Here is a 14,581-nt window from a genome sequence, read left to right as displayed (position 1 = left end):
GGGTGCATGCGACAACCAACCCTGTTGAACAGAATCTGCATAGAAAGTGGATAACGCCCCTGCAGTCGCTGTGTAGTCATTTAAGTGAAGGAACCATGGTTTATAGAAGAAGAAAAAAAACAAAACCCATAATCAGTAGGGCTTCAAGCACCTCAGCATAACCGTGACCGGACAAATAGCAACAGCAGCGGTCTCACATGAAGGCAGCCCAAGGGGTGAAGAAGAAGGACCTTGGTCGAGGTAGGCTAGTAAGCAGCAGCAAATCGCAATGCACAGAAATCACATCCATTTTTAGCCACTTACACACAACAATGATGCCAACCATTACTCTAAAATGTTGCAGACTGCTAATGGGGAAGAAACCGGGGGTTGCTTTGCCCTTCCCTGCAATGTGATCTGCATTAGTAAAATCGATTCCCAAATACTAACCCAAATGTAGGGACATGGGAAAGAAGGCAGCAATTCAGAACACAGAGTGGGAGCCCAGGCATCACCAGGGTGGCTCCAGGTCTCAAATCAAATCAAAAGAGTACATAACTTGGTGGGACAGTCCGTTCTCAGGTGACAAGGAGTTCAGCTTTCCAAAATCAAGGATTTGGCCCTAAACTCAAGTCCAGCTGCAGTACCTATTCTCAGGGACATCCCTCTAACTTCTCTTCAAGGTAACTCAAAGCTTAATGCAATGACTGAAATCTCAAATACTCCTTAGCAAAGAAATAAATACCAGGGGAAACTCTGGGGTCCTTTTCTAAAACTTGGGATCCGATGTCCTATGACCAGAGCTCAATGGCACATTATACTACTTTTCATGATTTTAAGAAGCATTTTCTGCCGATAACTCTACCCACAGTTAAATACGCACAATAAATCTGCTCTGATTTCTGCTAAGTCATGATGAAATTCAAATCTAAACGTCTTGCTGAGGAATCATGTATTACTGGAGTCTTCTGATTTCAAAGCCCCTTTGCCAGGCCAACTCTGAAAACATTGTTTTAGTTGAATAATTATTTAAATGTGTTCTCATAGGAAATATTATCAAATTATAGTAAATGAACAAATGCAATTAAATAAAACTATGGCTCCTTATGAGCACATAATGATCTGAAATGTTTGGCCCCAGGAAATGTAGATAGAGTGGACATTAATATCTGTTCACTGACTCAGGTGTGCAAAATAATCAATTTTTAATAAATAAACTTAATTTCTGGCTCGGTCCCCATCCTGCAGCTTGGTGAAGGCTGCCCTTCTCTCCAGGGTCATGTTGAGGTCATCTGTCTTCATAAATTATCACTGGGTACCACTGTCCCAGATTACATGGTTTGCTCAGATCTAGGAATTGCTTGTGGCTTCTGTGCTCTGCCAGTGGTAGAGATTAAGTGGAAGGCTGGGAAGCCCAAGCCTGAGGTCAGGCCTTCTCCTATGTACCATGCAGCCATTCTCTTTGAAATCCTCATGCTTCATCAATTACACCATGAAGATAAGCCTGGGTCCTCAGTGCTTCTGGACCCACAGGGCCCAGCTGCGAGAATCATATCTTAAGTCTGGTGGAAGCCCATGTTTTCCTCCTGCTTCTTCCACACTAGTCTGATTCTTCCTGTAAACCTTCTCTTTTCTCTTCCATTACTTCTGTAAACTATCTCATCCCTTAGAGACTTAAGTTTTTAACAACAAACATGACGATGCATCACAGGCTATTTCTGTGTTCAGTGATCCAACTCAAAGAACAAAATATCTTAACCCTTGGTTTAAAAACATAAAAGCAAACTCAAGTATACAGAGCATTCCCTAGTCTGTTGTGGTGTGTTTCAATAAATACTAAACCATTTTTAGAATCTGCCCACAGAGCACAAAGGAAGAAGGGTAAAATATCAGCGGTAAATTAGAAAAAAATTTGAACTTTGAATAACTGCACTGCACAGCCTATTTGATTGCCTTCTCTTCACCAATTAGTGTCACTCAATTAAATCAGATGAATTTCACTTAGTCCACTGGATTCAAGACTCATTAAAATAATTGAACAACTTCCATTGAGTTTTTTTTTTTCCTTCTACTCATACACACACCCCATCAGATTCACTCACAGCCTCACTGAGAGACTGTTGGCAGTTCCAAATAAACTATATTGAAGTTACTCTCATATTTCTGTTAATTCAGCCTAGTTTATTTTGGCTTAAAGATAGTATTTCCAAGTGTTCATAAATATGCATGTAAGAGACTTTTAAAACTTAGATTGATTTCTTTTTTATTTTCTCTTTTGTGTGTGTGTGGGGGGGAGGCCTTCCAGGAATTTTTGAAGTCACAGATCTCTGGACTAAGAAGACATACAAGTAGTTAATTAGCATGTCTAATTTACTAGGACTCAAAGAATTACACGATCAAACAATAATGAAATACCTACCACTTACTAGCTATGACACTGGCAATTTTTAAGCACTATAGAAGTGTTGGTAAGAGAGAAGGGAACAAGAAGGGGCATTCTCATACACTGCTGGTGGAGGAACAACCTTTCTGGAGAACAAGCTAGCTGTATTAGATAAGGAAGCACTAGGTTCTATAATAGATGAACCCATAATGTCAGTAGCTTTACACAATGAATTGCTCTTACTTGCCTACAGTCTGAAATGAGTAATCCTGATTGGTGGTAGGGTCTCTCATCCATTCACTGACAGAGAGGATGACAGAACTTGATCGACAAAGCCTCGACTATCTTCAGTGTGGCTTCCAGGATCACCCGGCATCAACACTCAGCTCAGAGACAGGAGAAGAGGGAGGCCATACAGAAGATACACCAGGAAGTGACACATATTACTTCTGTTCAGAGCCCATGAATAAGAATTAGGCACATGGGCCCACTGAGAAGCAAAGGGAACTGGAAGCAGCTGCTCCCCAGCAATGAATGGATGAAGGACATCAGATTGTCTCTGACAAATAGCTAAGTAAATAAATAATATTAAATATTATTAAATAATATTAAATAATAAATATTAAATATTAATACTATTAAATAATAAATATATATACATACACATATATACATAATTGTTTAATTTATGCTCTTTAACCAAGCAATTCAATTTTTCAAAATTTATCTAAAGTAAATAATCAGATATGTGGGCAAAGATATGTGCATAAAGATGTTCCCTGACATTTTGTTTATGATGGCAAATAAAAATGATAAACGACCTAAAATATATTTTAGGCAGATTGTTTAAATAAATTCTGGCACATCCATATAAATGAAATACTCTTCACAAACCAAGAATGATGTTCTCAATATTGATTAATTGATATGGAATTTACAAACCAGAATATACAGAATAAGCCTATTTTTGTATAAAAATATCTGGTAAATATATAGATTGGTGGTTCAGCGTGGAGAATCCAGATTCTCTACTTTTTATTACTGCTTTATAACTCAATTTTATCCATTAATTTAGAAGCATTCAAGATATGAGGGGTTGACTCTGGATGAAATATTCTCAAGAGTTCTGCTGACAAATTAGAATGCTGATTTGTTGTTTTGCAGTGAAAATACACAGTGTAATTTTACCACTAGAAATGCTTGTTTGCTTTTCTCTAACATCTTTACCCTGTTATTAAGAAACTAGGAAATCAAGTTTCTTTATCAGAAGTTGCTTCACGAACTCTGTTCTCAAAAGAAAGGGAATCTGATGTTCTTGAGACTTTTTTCCAGACTGGAGAATCCTCGACAGATATCTAATGCACTCACACGATATGATACGAATTGTTAGTGCCTGAGGATGCAAAGGTGAACAGCACAGAATCTACCATTTCAGAACTCAGAGAGGAGCAAGGGAGACAACAGTGTAAACATCAGCTGTGATGTGTGAGCAAAAACTTGTGAGAGATGGCCACAAAGTGCTTTGAGAGGCACCCAGCCCTTTTTCAGGCATCAAAGAGGACTCCAAGATGAGAGAGTATCTGAGTTAAAACAAGAAGGATGAGAAAGGCTTCCATGAACAAAGTGAAAAAAGACCTTTCAGGCAAAAGGACAAGCATATGCAAAGAAAATACTGAGAAATCAAAGATTGTGAACATTGGAGAAATGCAAACAAGTTTCCCAAACTGAAATGATATATATAATGCATACAATATACTGACAATGATGCTTGGGACAGAGTAGACATTTAAGTGTCAATTTCTTTTCTCCTTCCCAAACTCAGAGTAACTGAAGCAGAATCAGGGAAAGATTCAAGTTTTATGAAGCTTCTTTATTTGGAGGCCTCTTTCCAAGAAAGAATACAAAATTAGGTTCTGGGTCTTGGAAGGGGCCTATGCAAGTAAGGGGCCTTAAAGTTTATGCTTCACTAGTTTCAATCAATATGCCTCTGGCAGAATTAGGAATTCTGGTGGGAATTCCTGCCCATTCTCAGGAAGTTTTTTCACTTTCCTGTTCCCAAATCCCAAGAAAAGTTGGTCGGGAAATAGGGAAAATTGGCTCCTTGAACCCAGTAATACCCACAATGAGAAATAAACGAATAAACATACTACTCACAATGTATCTCTTAGACATTTTTCCTATTTATCGCTAGGGTTTCGGGGCCGCCTGTTCTCGGGGATTTTTTTTGCTTTTCCATTCCCGAATTTCGAGAAAAGTTGGTTTGGAAATTGGGAAAATTGGCTCCTTGAACCCAGGTGGTTGGTAGTATCAGCCGTCACTTTGTGGAAACGATTCATCATGGTGAACAGAAAACAGTTTATATCTCGGGATTCGGGAATGGGAAAGTGAAAAAAATTCATGAGAACGGGCAGGAATTCCTGCTTGGAAACCCTCGGCAGAATACAGGAGTGAGAATGAGGACTGGGGAAGAGCAGGTATAGTAGGAGATGGGCACTGTGGTGAACACTAATACACTCCCCAGGCCCCCCCTCCAGGAACTTACTCCCCAGCTGCTAGGTGCACTGCAAAGAGAGTGTCCTCAGCTCCCAGATCCTACAGGGATTGCCTCCACTGAAGAAAGCCCTTCATCCAACGCACATACCTCCTTCCAGTGGAATCCTATGAGCTGCAAAGATTCACTTCCTCCAAGTGTGTTTAAGTTGATACAGAAACTTAGAAAACTGAAGTATCATCATGGCCTCACTGTTAGAGTAGAGGTATATGAAAGCAGATAAAAATTACAGTCCTGACTCAGGTCCATTTCACAGTCAATGCAGTAGGTCCATTGGCCCACCTGGTGGTCGTTTCCCCGGGCCCCAAATGTATAATTAGAATGGACATGCTTGCTACTTGCCAGAACTCTGCATTGGTTCCTTGGCCTGCAGGGTGAGTACTAAAGTGGTGTAAAAGGCCAAGTGGTAACCTCAGCAAATCCCTACCACCATCAAGAAAGAAAATCAAAAATAATACTGCCTCCCAGGGAGAACGTAGAGATTAGCACCCTATTAAAAGGATTAAATTCTATTAATTTAATTAACCATTCTGGTCCCTGCAAAAACTAGAAGTATTCCAGAGTAGACATGGATTACCACAAAGTCTACCAAATAGCATAACCCCACTTGCACCTACTATGCCACATGTGAAATCTTTGCTAGAGCAGCTTCAGGTGCATGGTATATGGCATATGCATTCTTGTCTACCAGAAATGGAGATCAGAAACAGTTTGCATTCACGTGACGTGAACAACAGTAAACATTTATAGTCTTGCCCAAGAGCTACAAACCAGCAAGACCTGCTGAGTAGACATCTAAGAAAACATCACACTGGAACACTATATTAATGACACTGTGCTAAGTAGAGCAGATAAGCAAGATGTGGCTGGTAATCCTACATTGGAGGCCATGATAAGATACATGAACTTCAGAGTATGGGAGATATACCCTCTGAATACTCAGGACCCCAATATGTCAGTAAAAATTTTAGATGTCTAATGACTGGGTTAAGCCAGGCCTTCTCCTACAAAGTACAGAACAAATACTATAATTTGCATTTCCCACCATGAAGAAGAAAGCACAGGAACTGGAAGGCTTCTTTTGGTTATGAAAGCAGCATATTCCATACCTGAGACTATTGCTTCAACACATATGCTAAGTTTCCAGCTTTTAGGAGAGGAGGCGTCCAGAGCAAGAAAAGTTATCATCTTTCCATTAGGATCAAAATAGGAAAGGGCTATGCAGCAGGCCCAGGCTATAGTTCAAGCAACCCTGCTTTTTGGACCATATATACTAGTAGAGTCTACCATAATTAAGGTTTCAGTGATGAGAAAAGATGTTACGTGCAATTTATTGCAAGTATCCATGGGGGAATCATAACACAGATCCATAGGGTTCTGAGGCATGATATCTGCAACAGAATTCACATACCTTTGGGGAAATGGTTTCTTGACATGTTACTGAGCCCTGGTAGAGATGGAGTGTTGGGACACAAAATTAGAACTGCCTTTTATGAACTTGATATGTCAAGACCACCATGTCATAGATTGGACAAGTTCAGCTGTCAGATGGAAATGGTACATGGGGGACTGAACACAAGCAGGGCCAAAGAGCAGAAGCAAGTTGCACAAGCAAGTAGCTCAGACCCACATGTCATCCACCACTGTTGCACCACAGCCTCTCCCTTGGGGCATATCTATGTTCACATGACCAGCTGATGGACGAGGAAAAATGCCTAAGCTTAGTTCATATGTGGTCAGCTCAGTATATGGATGAAAGCCAAAAATGAATGGTGGTTGCACTACAACTCAGGATTGGTCTTAAAATACATTAGTAAGGGAATTCCTTCCAACCAACAGAGCTTTGGGCAGTGGATACTCTGTGAAAAAAGAAGTGGCCCAAGGATAGACTACTGTACATAGACTCATGGGTAAATGGCTTGGTTGATTGGTCAGGAGCCTGGAAGAAGAATGCAAGATCAGGGTCAAGGAGATCTAAGGAGGAGGCATGTGGATGGACATATAGAAGTAGGGACAAGGTATGAAGATCTTTATATCACATGTCAATGCCCATCGGAGATAATCCATCACAAAAGAGGCACTAAACAATCAAGTAGACAGAATGACTCAGCCAGTTGAAGTCAGCTAGCCTCTGTCAATAGCCACCCCATGACAGAGACAATGGACACATGAAAGGAGTAGTCATGGTGGCAGGGATGGAGGCTATGCATGGGTTCAAAGAATGACCTTTTACCTACCAAGGGCAAACAGTTACTATGACTGTCTAACCTGCCAATAGCAAAACCACTACTGAGTCCTCAGTATAGATCCACCCTTCAAGTGTCCAAGTACCCCCTGGTGGCAAGTTGATTACACTGGCACTCCTTCCTCCATAGAAGGAATAATTTTACATTTTCATAGGAGCAGACATAAACTCTGGGAAATATACATTGTAAAGGTTTGCCTTTCCTACCAAAGACCTCACTTAGCATTACTGTCCAAAGGCTTTCAGAGAATTTGATGCAAAGTATTGCATCAGACCAAGGAATGCATATTTCAGCATAGGAGCTGTAGGAGTGGGCAATGACCATAGGATCTACGTCTCATATGATGTACTGGAACACCCAGAAGCTAAAAGCTGATAGAATGATGGAAGAACCTGTTGAAAGCACATCTTGAAGTGCCAACTCAGAAACACTACTTGCAAGGATAGTGGAGCATCATCCAGGATGCAGTGTACATTTTAAATCAATGACATTGATGTGAGTACTGGGTCCCTAACAGGTAGAATATGTGGGTCTGAGAACCAAGGAGTAGAAGCAGGAGTGGTTCCAAGTACCATTATTCCTGGGGTCTCATTTGGGGAATTTGTACTTCCTGGCCCTGCAACATGGAGCTCTGTGGTTTTACAGGTCCTGGTACCCCAAAAGGGAATGCTTCCTCCAGGTGACACAGCAAGAGTTTCATTGAACAGCAAGCTGCAGTTTCCACCTGGGCCCTGGAGGGGCCAAGGGCTTAGACCCCTCAGGAATGAAAGTCTAGGTCACACCAACAACTAAGCCACTAAGACCAGCAGAGGTCTTAATGAAGGGTTGTGGGGATCTAGAATGAAGAGTAGAGGAGGGTGACTGTGAGTATCAGTGTGGCTCCAAGACCAGCTGCAAATGCAGGGGCTATAGTTGTCAAATTCCCTTTCTCTTCTAAATTTGTATCAGAGAGAAAAATACCCAGTGGAATCCTAGAGGAGTTCCTTCCAGAACTTATACAAAGTGAATCAAAATGGCCCAAGGGATGGACTGTGGTGACTGTTGGGATATGCTACCCAGAACCCCATCGGTAATGAAAGATTTACTCCCAGCTTCTGGGAGTGCTGAAAGCAGGAGCTCTCAGCTATCAGACCTTCATACAGAATCGCCTCAACCAAAATTACACCTCCTTCTTAGGATGGCCAAAATCTAATAACTTATTGACATGGGATTATAATGACCTGTTCCTGGCTCAACTCAGGACAACTCTGAAGGGTCATCCCAGGTTCAGAAGTCCCCAGAGTTGGCTGAGGCCTCTGCTAAGTGTGCATCACAGCTCAACCTCTCCTTCTACCCAATCTTGCTTCTTTTCCTTCTACAGATGTTAATCTCAAGGGCACTTCCTAATAATTTCCTGAATGTTCATCTTCATCTCAGAGTCTGCTTCCCAGGGAACTCAACGTATGATATGCACCAAATATAGGCACTCAAAATATTGGGGTCTGCCAGGTAAGTTCTTTCTTTTGAATGATACTTAATAAACACCAATACATTCACCACCCTTTCCTGCATCATTATTTACTAATAGATAAGCAAAAATATAATTGATTTGATCATAGTTTATTTTTATTAAACATAAATATTAATGGGACACTACTTACTGTAAGGGGTCAGAATCGCATCTTCCAATGTGGCCCCAGATGTCCAGAGTTTGATTAGATTTTTTCTTCAAAGATGACTCACTACCAACCTCAGACAAAAATCCCTGATTCATTCTTGTTTTGAAAGTAACTGCCAAAAAGATTAATTACACTTCCACTGGGCTAGCCCTTTCCATTACAAGGTTACTCTGTGGTTTCAGCAACAATACTTGGGACAAGACCATGCCTTGTGATTTCTTGAAGTTCCTTGCTTTAAGATCTCCCATCTTGGCTCTCTTAGGAAAACAGGGGGCACAGAACTCTCTTCCACTTTCTCAGTTTATTTTTTTCCTGCCAGATACTCTCCTGTTACCTAGGTTGATCAGCAGCTCAAAACCCTTTAATTTCTAGGACAGACAAGAGAACTCTTATCTTTAGCTCTTCTCTGTTTCCCTGATATGGCACTGAGTTGAAAAATATTGCTGTATTTTCCAATTACAGAATTACATGAACTTATATATTGATTAATTTCAGGTGATAAAGCAGTAACTCAACTAAATATGAAACTACAAATCTGTACAAAATAACAGAAAGTTCCAAGTATGACCTGGCCTTCTCCATACCAAAATGGTATCAGGGAAATCAGGCCACTGAGTAACTTCAAGGGAGAAAAGAAGGGAAATAAAAGGATTGCTCTGTGTGCTATACTACTTATGTCACCCAGGATCTACAAATGTCTTGGTGTTGAAGATCCTTTGTTAAGAAATGGTCCTGTTCATAATCAAAATAATAATAGATGGCTTCTCAACAGAGAAGATCTTACCCTTCCGTATCAAAGAATTGCCTAGGTTAAAAACAATTAATGATCATGATATAAAATAACCATAACAGAAGAGTTCAGGATTCTAGGCCCAGATCTGCTGCTGAAGATGAGCCACTTTCATCTCCTAAGGTCTCCTTTTCATCATCCATTTACAAAAATGGGGAAGGGAGAGGGAGGACTAGCTTTTCCAAATCTATTTTATAAGCATGTGTTACTTTACAGTGAAAATAATAAAAATTATTTTAGTATTTGAAAAATAAATTTTAAAGGCAACATTTATGTTTCCATCCAATACTAAAATTTTGTGAACCTCCATGCAAACAGGTTGAGCTAAATTGCATTAGTTCATCAACCCTACTTCATTTTTTACCCAAAATACAGCTTTAATAACAATCTATACATAAACTATCCAAATTTACATCCCCAGCCAGACTTCTCCTCTGAGCTCCAGACTTGTATACAACTGTCTGCTCTACATATCCATTTGGATATCTGAAAGGCACCTCAAATGCTTTCCTCAAATGCAAAACAAGAATCATGACTGTTGCCCAAATCTGATTCTCTTCCAATTATCTTTATCACAGTGACACGTAATATCACCTAATAAGTACAACAAACAAGGTAACTGGAATAAGGCTTGACACTTCAGCTTCTTGTACCTCCTATTTCCAATACATCATCAAGGCTTATCAGTTTATCACTAATTAACTCAGATCATCCATTGATCTCCATCTCCATTTTCACCACCTAATCGAAGCTACGTGACTTCTCTTCTGCTCTAAGCAGTAGCCTCCTCACTGGTCCCCCAACATTTTCTTTTGTTCCACATTCGTTCTCCACACTACAATAGTAAAGTTTCAAAATGAAAGTAGAGATTATGTTATTCCACTGCTTAAACCTTGCAGGGTGTCATGCGGGATCTCTGCTCCCACTCCCTGCACAAGAACACAGGTGTCGTTCGGGGTGGCCTGCGGGGTCTCTGCTCCCACTCCCCACATAAGAACGCAGGACATGGTGAGGCCAAAAAGGAACACCCATGGAGCCATAGATGGGGGAGTCATACCATTATATTCTTGCTGGCGGCATCCACCTCTCTGCAATCCACTCTTGTTAGCTCAGCCACCATCTTCTTGCTAGCCCCCATTTTCCTGCTAGCATAGCCACAGCAGTTGTATTAGTTCCCAATGGCTCACTGGTTACAGCTGACGGCCAAGGAGCCACAGCTGATGGCCATCCAATCACAGTTGATGGCCATTTACTACCTGAGCCAGCACCTTTCTATGTGAAGCCGAGAGCCTGGAAACTGCACTCCTGGCTCTGTCCCCACAACATATGAATACTGTTGGGGGAATAAGAGGTAATATTTTCTGATTCATTCTCTGGTCAGCTCACCTCTCTACCCTACCTCCTTGCAAGTGAATTTTGTAAAGCAATCCCCAACTACAAAGATATGAAGGACATTAATTCAGTCCTTGGCATCTTGGGCCCAGGGCATTCATGCTATTTAACTTACCCCCCACTGCTGCCCTTCGGTCAGCTCTGCCTCTAGGGAATGAACATAACACCAGAATTCTAAGTCAGTTCTTTCATCAGCACCAAATTCAATTTATAAAACCCCAGTGTTACCTCTTCCAATGAAAATGCTCCTCCAGACTATGTTTTGGAGTCATATTCAAATTACATGATATGTCTAACTGAATTCCTAAACTGGTTTCCCTTTCTCTTTACCCTCTACCACTTCCATATATTTCTGAACTAAGGATAAAAAAGAAAAACGAAAAAGAAAAAACAGAAAGGGGGCCAGGCAGGAATCAATTACTGAGGCCCATATTCTCCCTTCACATAATCCAGAACAGCAGTTACTGCTCTCTCACGAACTTCCAACGTGACTTGAATAAAGCCCTCCTCCTTAAGGTAAAGCATCGATTGGTCCCGGACAGGAGAGAAATTTACAAACGAACTCATCAAAAAAGAAGCCTCAGAGGCATGCAGACAGGTGCGTGAAAACAATACCAGCCACCTGTGCTGTTTAAGATCTCTTCTCCCATCAACTGTGGGGCCTCAAGATGAATAATTCCTGTAAGCTCCTAGTGCAGAGAATGAGGCTCACAGGGAACATAACTTTGATAGAATTAAGGAAAAGAGAGGTTTGGAATCTCTTTTTTGTGACGTATCCACGACTGCCTTCACATACCTATCTACACATGCATACACACACACACACACACACACACACACATCCTTTCAGCTATCATAGACATTTTTATATCTCTATTGTATCACTGGACATAGTATCACATAATTTTTTATTTACAAATTTGTTTATTGCACTGTACTGGGAAATGTAGTGGGGCCTGGAGCCACATTATTTGACTTTATAGCTCCATTGTATAGCATAGTAAGTGTTTGTTGAATGAGTAAGTAATAAAAGCATGCAGGACTCTGTCAGGATTAGCCAATTAAAACTTTACCTTATAATATAATAACTAAGATTGCTCAGCCAATTTATTCTTTAATGTTTTTCTGTTTATAGATATAATCATTTTTCATTATGCAATATTAAATATACACAAAAATGTATAAAGACTTGCACAATAAATATTAGGGTGCCACCTTTCTTAAGAAACAAAACATTACCAATACAGTTGGAAAGTTCCTTGTACCCTCCTTCCTTACCCCTCCACCCCCACCCAGAAGTATCCTAAATCTGTAAAGTAATCATTTTAAGGGAAAAAGTCAGGTGCTTTGAAACAAAAATAAGTATGACAGTGTCATTTCTTTAATTCAGCATGAACAGAGGTTTGCTTTAAATAACACCTTAAGATATAATTGCACTTATTATTTAAAATTGCATTAAAATATAGACCAAAATTATTTGAAATAGAAACCAAGGTAAATATGTCCAGCCAGTCTATATGCGAACAAGGAATTTTACCTAGCTGAGTCACGAAGTCTTTTGACTTAAAGTCAAAAGTGAGCAAATATGTCCATTTTAACCTTTTTAATGTTCCCTTCAGAGTGATAAAAAATTATAGCAAACAGGAAACATAAGGCAAATTCATAGAGGGTGCACCAGGGACTGGGGCTAAAAAATGTTTTTCTGAACCCAAAGGAACAAGGTGAAGATAGTTCCATATCTTAGAAAGCAAGGCTGAATATTAATAGGTAACATAAAGAACTATTGTACACAATTTTGTGAGAGAGAGACAGATGGAGTGAAGGAGGGAGGGAGGGAAGGATAAAGAGAGAAAGGAAGCATGGGAGGGAGGAAGGAAAGAAGGACAGAAGGAAGGAAAGAAGGAAGGATGAAAAGAAGGAAGGAAGGAAGGAAGGAAGGAAGGAAGGAAGGAAGGAAGGAAGGAAGGAAGGAAGGAAGGAAGGAAAGAAGAAGGGGGAGAAAGGGGGAAGGAGGGAAGGAGGGAGGGAGGGAGGAAAGAAGGAAGGAAAGAAGGAAGGAAAGAAGGAAGGAAGGAAGGAAGGAAGGAAGGAAGGAAGGAAGGAAGGAAGCTGGAAGGAGAATGATCAAGCATTCCAAGGGAAATAAAAAAGTAACACAGGATCAGATCACTTTTTTTTTTAAATTATGCATTGCCAAACTGCTTCCCAAAGTGGTATCCTTTTATAGTTTCTATTAGCAGTGTATGTGAGTTCCCACTGTTCCTCATCTTTGCCAATATTTGGTATTATCAGACATAAATTTTTATCTATCTGATTAGGTATGTAATGGTACCTCATTGTGGTTTTAATGAATTTCCCTAATGCATAATAAGCTCTTTTTTATATTTATTGGCCATTTGCATATCCTCTTTTCTGAAGTGCCAGCTCAAGTATTTTGCTCATTTTCTATTAATTTTTTTATCTTTTTTTTATTAGAATCTGGGTAAAAGAACACCCAGATTTTTATCTTTGAACTACTGAAGATATCTTTTGAGTAATAATTATAAAAAGAGACCATTACTTCAATTTACCAAGAATGAGAAAAGAAACACACAAAGGAGAGATCCAAGATGGCAGAGTAAATAAACACTCTGCATGCATCCTTCTGTGAACACGTTAAAATTACAGCTAAATTATATGGTAATCAACCTGGAAAACCATCTGAAGTCTAGCTAAATAGAAGTTCTATAACTAAAAATATAAAGAAGAAGCTACATTGAGACTGGTAGAGGGGCAGAGATGCAAAACAGGCACCAAACCTCCCTGTTGAGTATCAATAAGGATATCTCAGCTGTGGAGATAACCGCACAGCCCCCCCAAGAAGGAGCGAGGGACCTTAGCCCCCCGCACGAGGCTCCCCAGACCAGAGTACTGGTGCCGGGAAGAGGAGCCCTCACAACTGGCTGTGAAAAACAGTGTGGATTCCAATTGCTCAGGTGGGAACACAGTCTGCGGGGAAACCCAGATGTCCCATTTAGCAACCTGCAAGCAGACTTAATCGCTTGCAGGTACTCACTTGGGCTCCAGGGAGGGCTTGGAGACATATGGGAGGCAGAATGAGGTGTTTGACTTCAGGGGAAGACTGGAGGAGAGTTGGCACTTTCTTGGTGAAGGGTCCTCTTCCAGGGCAGCTGGAAGGCAGGCACCATCTTACCTATGTTGAGTCCACCCCCACATGGCCAAATCTGAATCTGATTGGCCTGGTGAGTTCCACTGCCCAACCCTGCTGACTCTGCTGGGACCCCGCCTCACTCAACTTGCACACTATTATAGGCACTTTCTCTGTGAGCAGCCAGCCCCTCCCACATTGCACTCTTTCTTGGAAAACTTTCGGGAGTCCACAGGCTCTAGGTAGGCAGCGACTGGCCTCAGTGTGTTCTGAGGCTTTTGCTGAGTCACTCCAGGCTCATCAATGGCACCTAACTAGAGTCTACATCAACCTGGTGACCACACTATTCCCACTGTAGTGACTCCCTGAGAACTTGCCTCACCCAACTCGCATACCGCATGAGGCTTTATCAGTGGCTGAACCTTAAGGGAGCT

The sequence above is a fragment of the Rhinolophus sinicus genome, linkage group LG09, assembly GCF_036562045.2.
Source record: "Rhinolophus sinicus isolate RSC01 linkage group LG09, ASM3656204v1, whole genome shotgun sequence".
In the NCBI taxonomy this organism is placed as follows: domain Eukaryota; kingdom Metazoa; phylum Chordata; class Mammalia; order Chiroptera; family Rhinolophidae; genus Rhinolophus; species Rhinolophus sinicus.
Note: the sequence above shows the minus strand (reverse complement) of the source record.